This window comes from Bos taurus, chromosome X (genome assembly GCF_002263795.3).
Source record: "Bos taurus isolate L1 Dominette 01449 registration number 42190680 breed Hereford chromosome X, ARS-UCD2.0, whole genome shotgun sequence".
Lineage (NCBI taxonomy): Eukaryota > Metazoa > Chordata > Mammalia > Artiodactyla > Bovidae > Bos > Bos taurus.
In genome coordinates this window covers 42,135,346-42,150,513 of record NC_037357.1, presented here as the reverse complement: position 1 = coordinate 42,150,513, position 15,168 = coordinate 42,135,346, and the positions used below count along the sequence as shown (strand labels likewise).

At 38.1% G+C, this 15,168-nt stretch overlaps 1 protein-coding gene across 3 annotated transcripts in view; it reads right to left on the bottom strand.

Moving 5' to 3' along the window:
- The window catches only part of FAM133A (family with sequence similarity 133 member A), a 50,526-nt gene that overhangs the window by 20,879 nt on the left and 14,479 nt on the right, over positions 1-15,168 (bottom strand). For all 3 annotated transcript variants that reach the window (XM_005227744.5, XM_005227745.5, XM_002699779.6), the window contains exon 3: positions 2,365-2,451. The gene's annotated coding sequence lies outside the window, so the exon portion shown is untranslated. The remainder of the gene's footprint in view (positions 1-2,364; positions 2,452-15,168) is intronic.

Below are 15,168 nucleotides of genomic sequence, written 5' to 3'. Positions count from 1 at the left end.
TGTGTCTCAGTTTTCAATCCTGTCACCTGTTCCCAGGTTCAAATGAAATATTTTTTGGCCATAGTCTGAAAAGTATTAAAGTCTATATAAATGTAGACTTGATATTCCTATGACTACTTCCACCAATCATGTAATAATGATTACAATTATTCAGTATTCACCACGAATGGGTGTTGTTCCAAGTGGTCTACATGGATTATCTCATTGAATTCTCACTACTTCATGAAGTAGATGCTATTATTTTCCCATCTGTCAGATGAGCAAAGTCAGTCTCAGGAAGGTTAAATAATTTTTCCAATGTCTGATAGTAGTAGAGCCAATATTGGACCCCTGGAAGCCTGATTTAAAGCCTGCATTATTAAAGAATGTTATATTAATAGCATGAAAAATGGCTACAAATTCTAGCTGAGGACTCTAATGAAAATATGATGATTATTTGTAGCTATACATCTATCCCTTAAGTTCAGAAGGTCATAGGACAAATGCTCCCTTGAAAGAGCAGGAAAGTGTCTAATGTTAACAAAATTTAAATTGGTTGATAATATCAGTTTCTACAAATTGGGACAACCTGTAGCAGATGTTCTATTAATTGCCATATTAATCTAGAATTTTCAGATACATGAAGCATAAATCTTTCTTGGATGTTGGAGAATAGCTTAAACTAGTCAATGTGTTTTTATGCATAACCATGTGGTGGATACAACTAACTTTAATGATAATGAAGTAACTTGGGAAACTAGAAATGTATAGAAAACTCAAAAACACCATTTCACTCACTATTTTCATTTCTTTCTTTACCCAACCTGGTTAACAGAGTTCCTAAAATGGACTGATTTAAGTTTTCCCATCTCTCTTCACATCTGCAAGTATGGGGATGCTTAAGGAACAGTGTTAATTATAATCAGCAAAAAGCAAATGGAAACTATTCAAATCAGCCTGGATAATCTATAAATTACTAAGAGTTTCTTCCCTTTACAGTCCAGATTGTGTGTGAAAGTCGCTCAGTCATGTCACTCTTTGAGACCCCATGAACTATACGAATTCTCCAGGCCAGAATACTGGAGTGGGTAGCTTTTCCTTTCTCCAGGGGATCTTCCCAACCCAGGGATCGAACCCTGGTCTCCTGCATTGCAGGCGGATTCATTACCAGCTGAGTCACCAGAGAAGTGCACAGTCCAGATTACTTATTACCTGTCTCTGTCCCTTTGCATAGCTATTTGTGTTCCTGCCATGTATATGTAGAATGTCACTTGTAATTTCCTTTTCCCTCACTGGATTGCAGATTCCTAAAGAGTAAAGACTGTAGTACGGCCCAGATTATCATGCTCTCTATCCACTACTTTCACAGATATTCTGAGTCAAAGAATTTGCTAACCTGATATTTAACATGTCATATCAGTTATTTTTACCTATTTGTCATATCATTGCCAGCAACAGTTATCATGCAGTAGTCAAGAATATAGGAAATTTCCACACTAGAAAGTCAGCTGTTTTTACCTAGACTCCCCTGAATCTTTTTCACCCTTTGACAGACACTGAAATAATCTGCCTATATCATTGTCTGAATCAAGAACTTGAAGATCTCAGTACATTTTCTTGATTTACTTCAGACTCAGTAACTCTAGATAACTGTTTTTCTCTATTGAACAAGTCAATTCTAACCCCAAATTGCTGAACAGCACTGAATGTGAGAACACAGATTACTTATGTAATCCTTTAACTCTTCTGATAAGCAGGCCTATCAAAATTTTGTAATCTATTTGGCTGATCTACTCCAAATTGTTTTAGCATGAAATTTCTCATCTTGAAAATAAATTTGATATCCTAAAAATTAGAGAAACATCTAAAACGTGTATCTGCCTGAGAGTGCTCAGTCATGTCTGGCTCTTTGCGACTCCATGGACTGTAGCCCACTAAGCTCCTCTGTCCATGAGATTTTCCAGGCAGGAATACTGGAGTGGGTTGCCATTGCCTCCTCCAGGGAATCTTCCCAACCCAGGGATCAAACCCGAGTTTCCTGCGGCTCCTGCATTGGCAGGCAGTGGTACCACTGAGCTACCTGGGCATGCTATATGTGTACAGCATGCTGAAAAGGAAGAAAACTTGCCTTTCATCAGCTTGAATTACTGGATTATAGGTTCTATAAGGAAAAGATTTGTATGTACTGTGTTCACTACTGAAGCTCTTGAAAAACACATTAGTATAGAAACATGCTATTATATCACTTAAACCAATGAAAACCACCTTGAGGCTTTTTCACCTCAACCACTCCATGGGAACAATTTTCATTTTCTATCTTAACTTCATCAATCAGCATCAACTGACACATTGGATTACTCCCTCCCTCCTCCTTGAAACACTTACCTCAAATGGCTTCCAAGACTACAAACATTCAATTTTTCTCTCACTTTCCCAGCTGCCTTTTTCCAATCTCCTTTTCAGGTGCTTCCACTTTGACCAAAGATAAGAAATGAGATAATATTTGTTAAAGTCTTTGCATAATTTGGCAGCAAGTTTTAGGTTATAGAACTAAAACTTAAAGTAACAACAACAACAAAAAGTAACCAAATTTGAAGAGGTGTGCTGACCAGAAGAAAGGGTTCTTTTATTCAGGCAAAGTAATAACTCTCATTAAAAGGTTATGATTAGCACTTTCTCACCATTATAGTTATTTATTCAATTGCAAATATCCACTATAAACAACTCCAGATTATTTGCTGCTTTTATACTTTTCCTACCTATGTATTCCTATGTTCACCTAATGTATTCCTTCCTCATTGCCTATTGATATTCCTCTACCCTGAAGGAAATCTTTGTTCTTAATCCCAATTTCTTTAAACAAAATTCTGGCCAAACACCTGGACTCCTATTTTATATTTCTATAGTGCTTTGAAAAGTATAAAGCAAATTAATAAAAGAGAAATATTGGGATACATTTTATGAAATAATTTAACAACTCCAAACAGTCTAAGGAACAAATTAATTTTTCTACCTTCTTTAGTGTCCCTAAACTTTGATGACCAATACAGACTGAAGAACATAACCATTTCTGATAGCAATAATAGCTATTATTTTAAGACGCTAAGTTAGTGTGATGCCTGTATCCATGGGAGTCTCCAGGATCTTTTCACGTTGTCTGCAAATATGTTGTGTGAGGCTTGAGTTTTGTTTTTGTTTTTTTTTCATATACTTCAACCAAAACATTGCATCACAAAAAATTGAATGTAGACATATATATGAGAATTATTAAGTCAGCATAAAAGAGATTTGAAAAATGTTAAACTAATACAACTCTGTTCATTAGATGTTTTTAATTTTGAAGATATAATTATTTTTCACACAATGTTATCTAGTTAAAATTTAATGGTCTTATTATTGGCATTTTCAAATGGATTAATATTTTAAAATTTCTGTTTAGTTTTTAATACCATACATATCAATAGCTATTATTTATCAGATATTCTTTACCACATAAACAAATGCTCCTTGGTGTTCTCAGTAATTTCTAATAGTGTAAGGGGATCCTTAAACCAAATGGTTTGAGAACTATTCCTCTAGGAAACTTTTCTCAAAATATGTCCACTGATTATCTGCATCAGAATTATTAATATCTGTGATACTTGATAATAATATAGGTTTCTGGACTCCATATAAATCCTACTAAATCATAACTTCTGGGGTCATGAACGTATTTTTAACATGACCCTCAGGTAATTATTAAGTACATTAATGTTAGAAAAATTTAATAAAGAGGTATATCGACTTTGGAGTCTGATGGATTCAAACTCTAGTTCTGCTACTTCTTGTTTGTCATCCTAACCTATACCACTTTCTGCCAACCAATTTCTTACTCTTACTTTCCCCTCACTCCCATCTCTTGAATCCTCCTCCAATTGCACATCAATTAAATACTTCCTCATTTCCAGAGTAAGATGGAAAATTTGTATGCAAGAGGTATTTAGGGGCAGCAATCTGGCTCTGAGTGAAAGTTGCTGTTGTTGTTCAGTCACAAAGTTGTGTCCAACTCTTTGCAACCCCATGAACTGCAGCACACCAGGTTTCCCACCATCTCCTGGAGTTTGCTCAAACTCATGTCCATTGAGGCAGTGATGCCATCCAATCATCTCATCCTCTATCATCCCCTTCTCTTCCTGCCCTCAATCTTTCCCAACATCAAGGTATTTTCCAGTGAGTCAGCTCTTCTCATCAGAAAAAGTTAGGGACTTAAAAGTTGCATTTTCATAGGAAGCACATTGCTTCTACTTAAGATTGTCTCACTTGGAGATGTGGAGATGATAAGAATTTGGAAGGGGGTTATACTGCCTAGGCTGTGCCTTGGCATCAACACTTACCTATTTGCTTCTGCTCTTGAACAGGGAGGACTTCAAAGGATTCTACTTTCTTTTCCTCACTTTGGGGCACACAGTACAGTGAAGATGGCAGCCATTTTGTCTTCCCTTGGTGCTGCCCCTGTCTGTTATCCTAACAAACCTTCCATCCACTTCCTCAATCCTTGCTGTGATTTGAATACACAGTTCTGACTAGAGGTCTGAAACTGATTATGATGTCATTATAACAGAAACCCAACAGAAATCATGAATTTTGCCCAGCTGTGAAAAATCGCTTTAAGAACCCCAGGCTTATTTAAATATAGCAAATTTTTTTTTTTGGAAAACAGTGCAATTCAAGATAAAGTCCACTAATGCTCAAGCTCAGAATCATATAGGCTGTTTTTTTTTTTTTTTTTTTTTAATGCAGAGTCCTAGGCTTCATCCCAGGCTAAGTGTTATCAGAGTCTCTAAGTCCCACAAACGTGTAATTTTAATAATTTCCTCAGGTTATTATGGTAAAAAGTCCAAAAACCATTCCATGAGGAAATTTCAACAATAAAAATAAGAGAAACATAAGTGTATTTTGTATAACAACTTAGTTCCTTTGTTGATTGCAAATAGATAAATGATGTTACCCACATGCTTTTCCATACAGTCATAATATTTGCTTCAATTTATGTAAAACTTTATACTATTTTATCAGTGTGCCAGTTGTACCTGGATGAGGGAGGCTAATTCACACTAACTAAAGTCCATGATATCAATGTATAAATCAGATGCTCATGCATTAGTTTATAACTGGAAACATTGTAAACATAGGGTTGTTCAGTTTGATAACCAGCATCCTGAATCCATTAGATAAAACATGTAAAAAGTACAAAATTCAAAGTACATATGAACCTGAAAATCATTAAAAAATGACTCAGTAGATATTCTTAATGATTACTGCCTCAAGATTTAATTTGATCTATCTAGACATGGAACAACAGACTAGTTCCAAATAGGAAAAGGAGTAGGTCAAGGCGGTATATTGTCACCCTTCTTATTTAACTTATATGCAGAATACATCCTGAAAAACACTGGGCTGAAGGAAGCACAAGCTGTAATCAAGATTGCCGGGAGAAATATCACTAACCTCAGATATGCAGATGACACCACCCTTATGGCAGAAAGTGAAGAAGAACTAAAGAGCCTCTTGATGAAAGTGAAAGAGGAGAGTAAAAAGTTGGCTTAAAGCTCAACATTCAGAAAACTAAGGTCATGGCATCCAGTCCCATCATTTCATGGCAAATAGATGGGGAAACATTGGAAATAGTGGCTGATTTTATTTTTCTGGGCTCCAAAATCACTGTAGATGGTGACTGCAGCCATGAAATTAAAAGATGCTTACTCCTGGGAAGGAAAGTTATGACCAACCTAGAAACCATATAAAAAAGCAGAGACATTACTTTGTCAACAAAGGTCTGTCTAGTCACGGCTAGTTTTTCCAGTAGTCATGTATGGATGTGAGAGCTGGACTATAAAGAAAGCTGAGCACCGAAGAATTGGTGCTTTTGGACTTTGGTGTTGGAGAAGACTCCTGAGAGTCCCTTGGACTGCAAGGAGATCCACCCAGTCCATGCTAAAGGAGATCAGTCCTGGGTGTTCGTTGGAAGGACTGATGTTGAAGCTGAAACTCCAATACTTTGGCCACCTGATGCGAAGAGCTGACTCATTTGAGAAGACCCTGATGCTGGGAAAGATTGAGGGCAGGAGGAGAAGGAATGACAGAGGATGAGATGGTTGGATGGCATCACTGAGTTTATGGACATGGGTTTTGGTGGCCTCCAGGAGTTGGTGATGGACAGGGAGACCTGGTGTGCTGCAGTTCATGGGGTCACAAAGAGTCGGACACGATTGAGCGACTGAACTGAACTGAACTGAACCAATATCCACCATTAGGTGGGCAACTAAAGTATTCCAATCTGATAATCAGGGCACTCTCTTTCCTAGACATTGCTGGAAACATGCAGCTAGTTCTCTGATTTTCCCTAATGCATTCTTTTTTTTCTTTCTGATAATTCAGTCTTCCATTAATTGATTAGATTTTACCTTTTCAATTTATGTTCACATTCTATTCATGCCTCCCCGGAACTCAACCACAACTTTTAGGTGTCCAAATTAAATTATCTACTAGAAGCAGTCCTTTGGGTTACTTTTGCAGGTGGCTTATCTTACTGTGGCTTCTAATTTTTCTCAACTTCACCTTGAATTTTTGACACCATTATACTGAAAAAGGCAAAACTATTTAGACAATTAAAAAAAAAAAATCAGTGGTTTCCAGGGATGGGGCTGTGGGAGAAGGAGATGAATAGGCAGAGCACAGAGGATATGTAGAGCAGTGAAAATACTATGTATGATACTATAATGGTGTATACATGTCACCACTGTTGTTCTGTTGTTTAGTCACTGTCATATCCAACTATTTTGCAATCCCATGGACTATAGCCTGCCAGGTTTCTCTCTCCATGGGATTTCCCAGGCAAGGATACTGGAGTGGGTTGCTATTTCCTTCTCCAGGGGATCTTCCTGACCCAGGGATTGAACCCACACCTCCTACATTGGCAAGCAGATTATTTTACAATTGAGCCACTAGGGAAGCCCATATACATCACCATGCCTTTGTCCAAACCCATAGTATCTGCAATGCCAAGAGTCTACCCTAAGGTAGACTTTGGGTGATTATAATGTATCAGTGTAGGTTCATTTTTGGTAAAAACAAACGAAGAACATACAACCTGGGTCTTTTCCTGGGATGGGAAGATACCCTTGGAGAAGGAAATGGCAACCCACTCCAGTATTCTTGCCTAGAAAATTCCATGGACATAGGAGCCTGGCAGCTACAGCCCTTGGGGTTGCAAAAAGTCAGACACAACTGAGTGACTGAGCACACACACACATGAGCATGTGGAGGGCAGAGTGCAAGGAAATCTCTGTACCTTTCTCTCAATTTTATTGTAAACCTAAAACTTCTCTAAAAAATAAAGTCTTAATGTTGATGTATGGCAAAACCAATACAATATTGTAAAGTAATTAACCTCCAATTAAAATAAATAAATTTATATTAAAAAAAAAAAAACAATGTTCTCTAAAAAAACACATTCCAAATGAAATTACTATAAATGATAAGTATGCCATACCATCTTTCTCAAAAGATGTTCAGTTATACTAGTATTTCCATCTTTTAGCATCTTTAATCTTTTTTTTTTTAATCTTATCTTCACTTTCTAAGGAAATGGGATGATTCCTGTTCTACCAATACAATGCAGTTCTTCTATGAGTGCTCATTCTTACCCACAGATTTTTTTTTTAATTAAATATTTTTTAAATGTATTTTTTTACAAGCTAATAATTAACACATATTTTTTGTTAAGATTGTAATCTATGATCATTTATCTACGAAATTCTTTGTTCAGGCCTTATAGATTGTGAAAATGTTTCAAAAGAGCAACTTGAGGGAAGCTAACCTTGTTGTTATTTCAAAGTTATGAAAACTCAGTATGAAACTTTTATTTTAAAAGCATGAGTTGTAAAAGGCAGAACAGTAAAATTAGTAGTAAAATGAAAGGATGTGTACTAAATTGAGAAGGATCTTGGACTTAGAAAAGGGTTGCAATGCTAAATCTTAGCTTTACTAGTTATATAACTGTAGGCTAGTCTTTTAGCCTCTGTGAATCCAGTCTTCACATTGGTAAATAAAAAAAGTTGTCTCTAAAAAAAAAAAAAAAAAAGTTGTCTCTATTGTATGGCTTTGGGTGAAAATCAAATATAGTCTTATAAGTGAACATACTTCAAACAGTTAAATGTTACAGGCTGAAATAATTTAATATTTTTAGAGTTGTTAGTATTAAGAATTATCATGATATCATGAGGACATAAATGGAGGCCCTGTGACAAATTTTGAAATTCAGGTATATCTGAATGACATCTCTCTCTCTCTTCCTCATGCACATACACAAACAAGCACACAATGGTAAAGTTTTAGGAGGGTGCTATAAAAAATACAGACTGCTATGCAAATATTGTGCATCACATATACCCCACTTGCATACATATTATTCTTTACTCTTTTTTTTCTCTCCTGTCCCTCTTCTACCCTGCCCAATTCTAGTTACCTTTCTTTAAAGAAAATCTGATGTGGTCACTCCCTAAAATTTATTTAATTGAACTTGAATTCCTTAGTTTGGCAGAATGACCCTGATCCTGACCTGCTTCTCCAAACTCATTTCTCCTTAACTCTTCCTCTTATTTTCTTTTTTTCTTCCATGTGTCACTGAAATGCCTATGCTTCAGCAACAGAAAATACCTTACTACTTCTCAAATATATTTCCTAATTCTTTGTACAAACATTTTGTTTCCTTTGCCTAGAATACTTTTGCTTTAACCTCCAACTTTCCAGATCCTCCTAGTGGGAAACAAGTTCTTTATCCCTATGTTACTATGGCATGTTCACTAGTTACTTCAGCCAATATTTATTGAGTGTTTACTATGCACCCAGCACTGTGCTAAAAAATGCTGGTGACATTATAATATAGCCATGGTCCCTCACAGATTTTAGGAATGTTCATTTTAAATAAATAACCTACAAATAACTATATAATTATATAGTTACATATAACAAGTAGTTATAACAAATTAACTACACATACACATACGTATACACACACACACACACACACACACACACACACACACACACACACACCTATGTACAAGGGCTTTCCTGGTGGCTCAACTGGTAAAGAATCCACCTGCAATGCAAGAGACCTGGATTTGATCCCTGGGTTAGAAAGATCCCTAGGAGGAGGGCATGGAAACCCACTCCAGTATTCTTGCCTGGAGAACCACCTAGGATAGAGGAGCCTGGCAGGCTGCAGTCCATGAGGTGACAAAGAGTTGGACATGACTGAGTGATGAAGCACAGCAAAACTATATATTTATAACTGTTAGAGTGCTATAAAGAAAATAGAAGGGGTTTTATAACAGCACATAACTAGTACTTAGTCAATGGGATCAGGAAGATCTCTCTCTCTGAAAGTGGGAATTAAAATAAGACCTGAAAGAAGAATAGTCATTAATCAGATAAAGAGAATGAGGATTATTAATTCAAGGCAGAAGGAAAAAATATATGAAGGTACTGAGGCACAAATGAGCTTGGTTCTTTTAAGAAACAATAGGCCAATATGACTGGAAAGTAATGATTAACAGTGATGGTGCCATGCGATGATGCTGAGGAAATGGGCAGGAGCATGATCATGAAGCTAGTGGAGGTGATGGAATACCAGTTGAGCTATTTCAAATCCTGAAAGATGATGCTGTGAAAGTGCTGCACTCAATATGCTCCCAGCAAATTTGGAAAACTCAGCAGGGGCCACAGGACTGGAAAAGGTCAGTTTTCATTGCAATCCCAAAGAAAGGGAATGCCAAAGAATGCTCAAACCACGGCACAATTGCACTCATCTCACACACTAGTAAACTAATGCTTAAAAGTCTCCAAGCCAGACTTCAGCAATACATGAACAGTGAACTTCCAGATGTTCAAGCTGGTTTTAGAAAAGGCAGAGGAACCAGTGATCAAATTGCCAACATCTGCTGGATCATCAAAAAAGCAAGAGAGTTCCAGAAAAACATCTATTTCTCCTTTACTGACTATGCCAAAGCCTTTGACTGTGTGGATCACAATAAACTGTGGAAAATTCTGAAAGAGATGGGAATACCAGAGCACCTGACCTGCCTCTTGAGAAACCTGTATGCAGGTCAGGAAGCAACAGTTAGAACTGGACATGGAACAACAGACGGGTTCCAAATAGGAAAAGGAGTACATCAAGGCTCACCCTCCTTATTTAACTTCTATGCAGTGTGAATCATGAGAAACACTGGGCTGGAGGAAGCACAAGCTGTAATCAAGACTGCTGGGAGAAATATCAATAACCTCAGATACGCAGATGACACCACCCTTATGGCAGAAAGTGAAGAGGAACTAAAGAGCCTCTTGATGAAAGTGAAAGAGGAGAGTGAAAAAGTTGGCTTAAAGCTCAACATTCAGAAAATGAAGATCATGGCATCCAGTCCCATCATTTCATGGCAAATAGATGGGCAAACAGTGGAAACAGTGTCAGACTTTGTTTTTCTGGACTCCAAAATCACTGCAGATGGTGACTGCAGCCATGAAATTAAAAGACGCTTACTCCTTGGAAGGAAACTTATGACCAACTTGGACAGCATATTAAAAAGCAGAGACATTACTTTGCCAACAAAGGTCCATCTAGTCAAGGCTATGGTTTTTCCAGTGGTCATGTATGTGAGAGTTGGACTATAAAGAAAGCTGAGCAGCGAAAAATTGATGTTTTTGAACTGTGGTGTTGGAGAAGACTCTTGAAAGTCCCTTGGACTGCAAGGAGATCCAACCAGTCCATCCTAAAGGAGATCAGTCCTGGGTGTTCATTGGAAGGACTAATGTTGAAGCTGAAACTCCAATACTTTGGCCACCTGATGTGAAGAGTTGACTCATTTGAAAAAACCCTGATGCTGGGAAAGATTTAGTGCAGGAGGTGAAGGGGATGACAGAGGAGATGGTTAGATGGCATCACCGACTCGATGGACATGGGTTTGGATGAACTCCAGGAGTTGGTGATGAACAGGGAGGCCTGGCGTGCTGCGGTTCATGGGGTCACAAATAGTCAGATACGACTGATCGACTGAACTGAACTGATCTTGAAGAACCTTATAGGCAATATTAGAGATGAACTTTGGCATAAAACTTATGGGAAGATTTCTGAATAAAGGAGAAAAGAGACCTGCTCATATTTGTATTTTAGAAAAATATGTTTTCTATTTCTCCACTATGTTGAAAATAGAATACCTGTGTCGGATCCATCTCGATATTTGGCAAAACTAATACAATATTATAAAGTTTAAAAATAAAATTAAAAAAAAAAAAGGTAAGACTGTAAACATGTTGAAGGAACCAGTTCTTGAGAAACTAAGCAGCATACTCGGAGAGTTGCAGATCTCAGGTTTATTACTCCAGTGGGCCCAGTGGAGTTAACACTCCAAGCTCTGAGCCCCAAAGTGATTACAGAGTTTTTATAGACAGACTGTAGTGGGAAACACTAGCTGGTAATAGGCTAGCTTAAACTAAGGGGTTTTGTGTGCATGGGAACAGTGGTCAAGATGGGGAGAATGATGCCTGACCTGGAGAGGTATGGTTAAGCAGGTTTGCAGGGGCTGGGTGACTGGAAAGAGCAGGACAAGGGTGAGTGAGATAAACTTCAGTTCCTAGTATTGCAAGTCTCCACTTTCTGAGACTACGTGACCTATGTGATCTAGACCTTGCAAGGGGCAAGCTGAGTTACAGAGGCAGAAGAGAAGGAGGTTATGTAAAATTTTACCTTTTCCTCTTCAAACAGAAGGAATGTTAATCTAGGTGGGAGATCTAGGTTAGTTGGACTAGGTTGGGGCTAAATTGCCATAGCTCTTGAATAATATACTTAACTGGGCACCACATTGTATATCAATTGAGTAACCACTGAAAATTTTATGCAGGGAAGTGACATGATCAGATTTCCATTTTTCAAAGATTACTGTTAGGTAGTTAGAATAGGAAACAGGAGTCCAAAATGGCAGTGGCTAAAAGACAAGGAAGGGAAAAGCCTGTGAAAATAGAACAAAGGAAGGTCAAAGGAAGGTCCAAGGATGTGAATGAGGACCTCACGTAGAACAAACAGCACTCCTGGCTAGCCCAATTTACATAGGGCAGGCCGGGGCGGTGCGGGGTGGGGGGGGTGGGGGTGGGGGGGGCGGGGCGGGAGGAGGAAAAAACATAAAAAGAGGAGCCAAGGGGCCAGGGCTGTCTTTTCTCTTCGCGTGTTTGGATCTGCATGCCTTCACGCCTCGAGGATGTATTTTCCTGCTATTTTCTAAATAAAACTGAGCTGTAACATGGAGCTGTAACACTGAACTGTCTAAGAGCTATAACACGGGCTGTTCAAGACCTGAGAGCTACAACACAGTCTGTTCAAGAGCTGTGACACACTGAGGGCTTTAATGTCTGTCACTTCAAATTTTGTTGAGATGAGACAGAACTGAGGAGATTACACTCGCCTGACATTACTTTGCCCCACATGTGAAGAATTGATATTAGCTGTCTAGGAAGGAATGCAGGGTGATACACTAGGCAGTAGTCCAGGTATGATAGCTTGGAGGGGGTGGTGGCAGTAAATGGACATGGTTTGGACTAGGATGTTGACATTAGAGTAGGAGACAATTGAGCAGATATATATGAGATACTATTTTGGAGGTAGAAGCAATAGGACTTGTTGACTGATTGGATAGGGGGTAAGGGAGGACAAAAACAAATCAAGGATAACTATTAAGTATCTGAAACTTGGCAGAGAGAAGTACCACTTATTGAGATGGGGTCACTAAAGAAGATTAGTTTTAAAAGGTGGGTGAGCAAATTCATTTTTGTGCATGTTAATTTTGAGATGCCCATTAGACATCCAAATAGAGATTTTGAATAGGCAGTTAATTATATGAGTTTGGGGCTCCAAAGGGATTTACACTTGGCTGTCTACTTATACTTCAGACTCTGAAGACTTGTAGACGTGAAGTATACTTAAAGACTCTGACACAACATGGAAAATTTCTTTAGGGTAACACTAATGATTTATTCATCTATCAAATCCTGTGTATTATGTGTACCAAACACATAAGAAGTGCTTGATAGATCTGCTTATTTGAACTAAATTATGCAGTCAATTTTAGTCACTTTCATCACAACTCTAACACATAGTCAATGCTACACAAAAAGTTACCAGTAAGTTAAATGTTTTGTCTTTACAAGACAAGTGGCAGTTTGATATATTTTTTTAACGAATTAGCATTGCTCAGTAGATATTCTATCACTGGGATTTTGGAGTTAGAAGTATTTGGAACACAAATTCTCATAAAACACACACACATGTTGGAACTTCCAGGTATGGCTAAATGAGGAGGTCAGGAAATCTTTCCCTAAAGCATTATAAACCTGGACAAAATTAACAAAATAACCATTTCAGCACTCTGAAAACTGACCAAAACTATATACCCATCTGAGGAGTGTTTATTCCAAACATCTCTGACCTTGGGGTACAAAGAATGGGAATCTGTGGCATTAGGACCTGGAGCTGCTCCCATACCTTCCACCCCTCAGTTCATTCAGCACAGAGATTCTTCCAGGACTTATACACTAAAAACCACAAAACACTGCTGAGAAAAATTAAAGAATATTTAAATAAATAGATATTTCATGCCCTTAGATAGGAAGATTCAATATTACCAAGATAGTAATTCATCCTAAATTGATGGATAGACTAAATACAATGCCTATGAACGTCCCAGCTGGCTTCCTTGTAGAAACTGACATTGACAAGCTGATTGTAAATTTCAACTGGAAACACAAGGGACCAGAATAGCCAAAACAAACCTGAAAATGTGGAACAAAATTGGAGGACTCAGACTTGCTAATTTCAAAACTTAAGATAAAAACCACAGTTAATCAGACAATATGGTATTGACCCAAAGATAGGTACATGGATAAGTGGAACAGAATTCAAAGTTCAGAAATAAATTCTAAAATTTACAGTCAGTTGATTTCCCACAAAGGTACCAAGACAATTCAATGGGGGACAGTGTAGTCTTTTCAACAAACGGAGTAGGACAACTGATATCCATATTTGAATAAAAATAGAGGGGCAATTTCCTGATGTTCCAGTGGTTAGGTGGAGAAGGCAATGGCACCCCACTCCAGTACTCTTGCCTGGAAAATCCCATGGATGGAAGAGCCTGGAAGGCTGCAGTCCATGGGGTTGCTGAGGGTCAGACACGAGTAAGTGACTTCACTTCCACTTTTCACTTTCATGCATTGGAGAAGGAAATGACAACCCACTCCAGTATTTTTTTTTATTCTTTTTTTTTTTTATTTTTACTTTACTTGTTTATTATTCTTTTTTTTTCTTTTTTCTTTTTTTTTTTAATTTAATAATTTTAAAACATGTGTTCCCCATGTGTTTGTTGGTCTTGTGAAAGAGCTCCTTCCTGTGGGAATCCAGAAACTAGCTGTATGAGCCCTGTAGGAGGCCAAGCCTAAGGCCCCCCACCCCCTACCACTATAGACAAGGCACTCAGGCAGCAGAAAGTAGCCCCTGGACCAGCCGTGGCTGTGTATCTACAAGCTGTTTATTAGATCTGTGATTTGCAAATACTTTCTACTAGTCTGTCGCTTTTAAGTTTATTTTCTTATTGGTGACTTTTGAGGAGCAGAAGTTGATAAATTCAAATTGATCAAGTTTGTCTTCTATGGGTCACACCCTCAGTATTGTATCTCTGCCCTGCTCAAGGTCATGAAAATTTTATCTTTTTTCTTCTATAAGTTACTTATTTTAGCTCTTAAATTTGGGTCTGTGATCCATTTTGAGTTAAGTTTTTATATATGGCTTAGCATGAAGCAAGGGTCTAATTTCTTTCCCTATTTTTTTTTTTTTTTCTTTGAATGCACTACCTGGCTTGCAGGATCTTAGTTCCCCAGCCAGAGGAAGCACCAAGTCCTAACCGCTGCTGCTGCTGTTGCTGCTAAGTGGTTTCACCACTCCAGTATTCTTGCCTGGAGAATCCCAGGGATGGGGGAGACTGGTGGGCTGCCATCTATGGGGTCACACAGAGTCGGACATGACTGAAGCAACTTAGCAGCAACAGCAGCAGCAGCGGTTAGGACTTGGTGCTTTCTCTGGCTGGGGAACTAAGATCCTGCAAGCCAGGT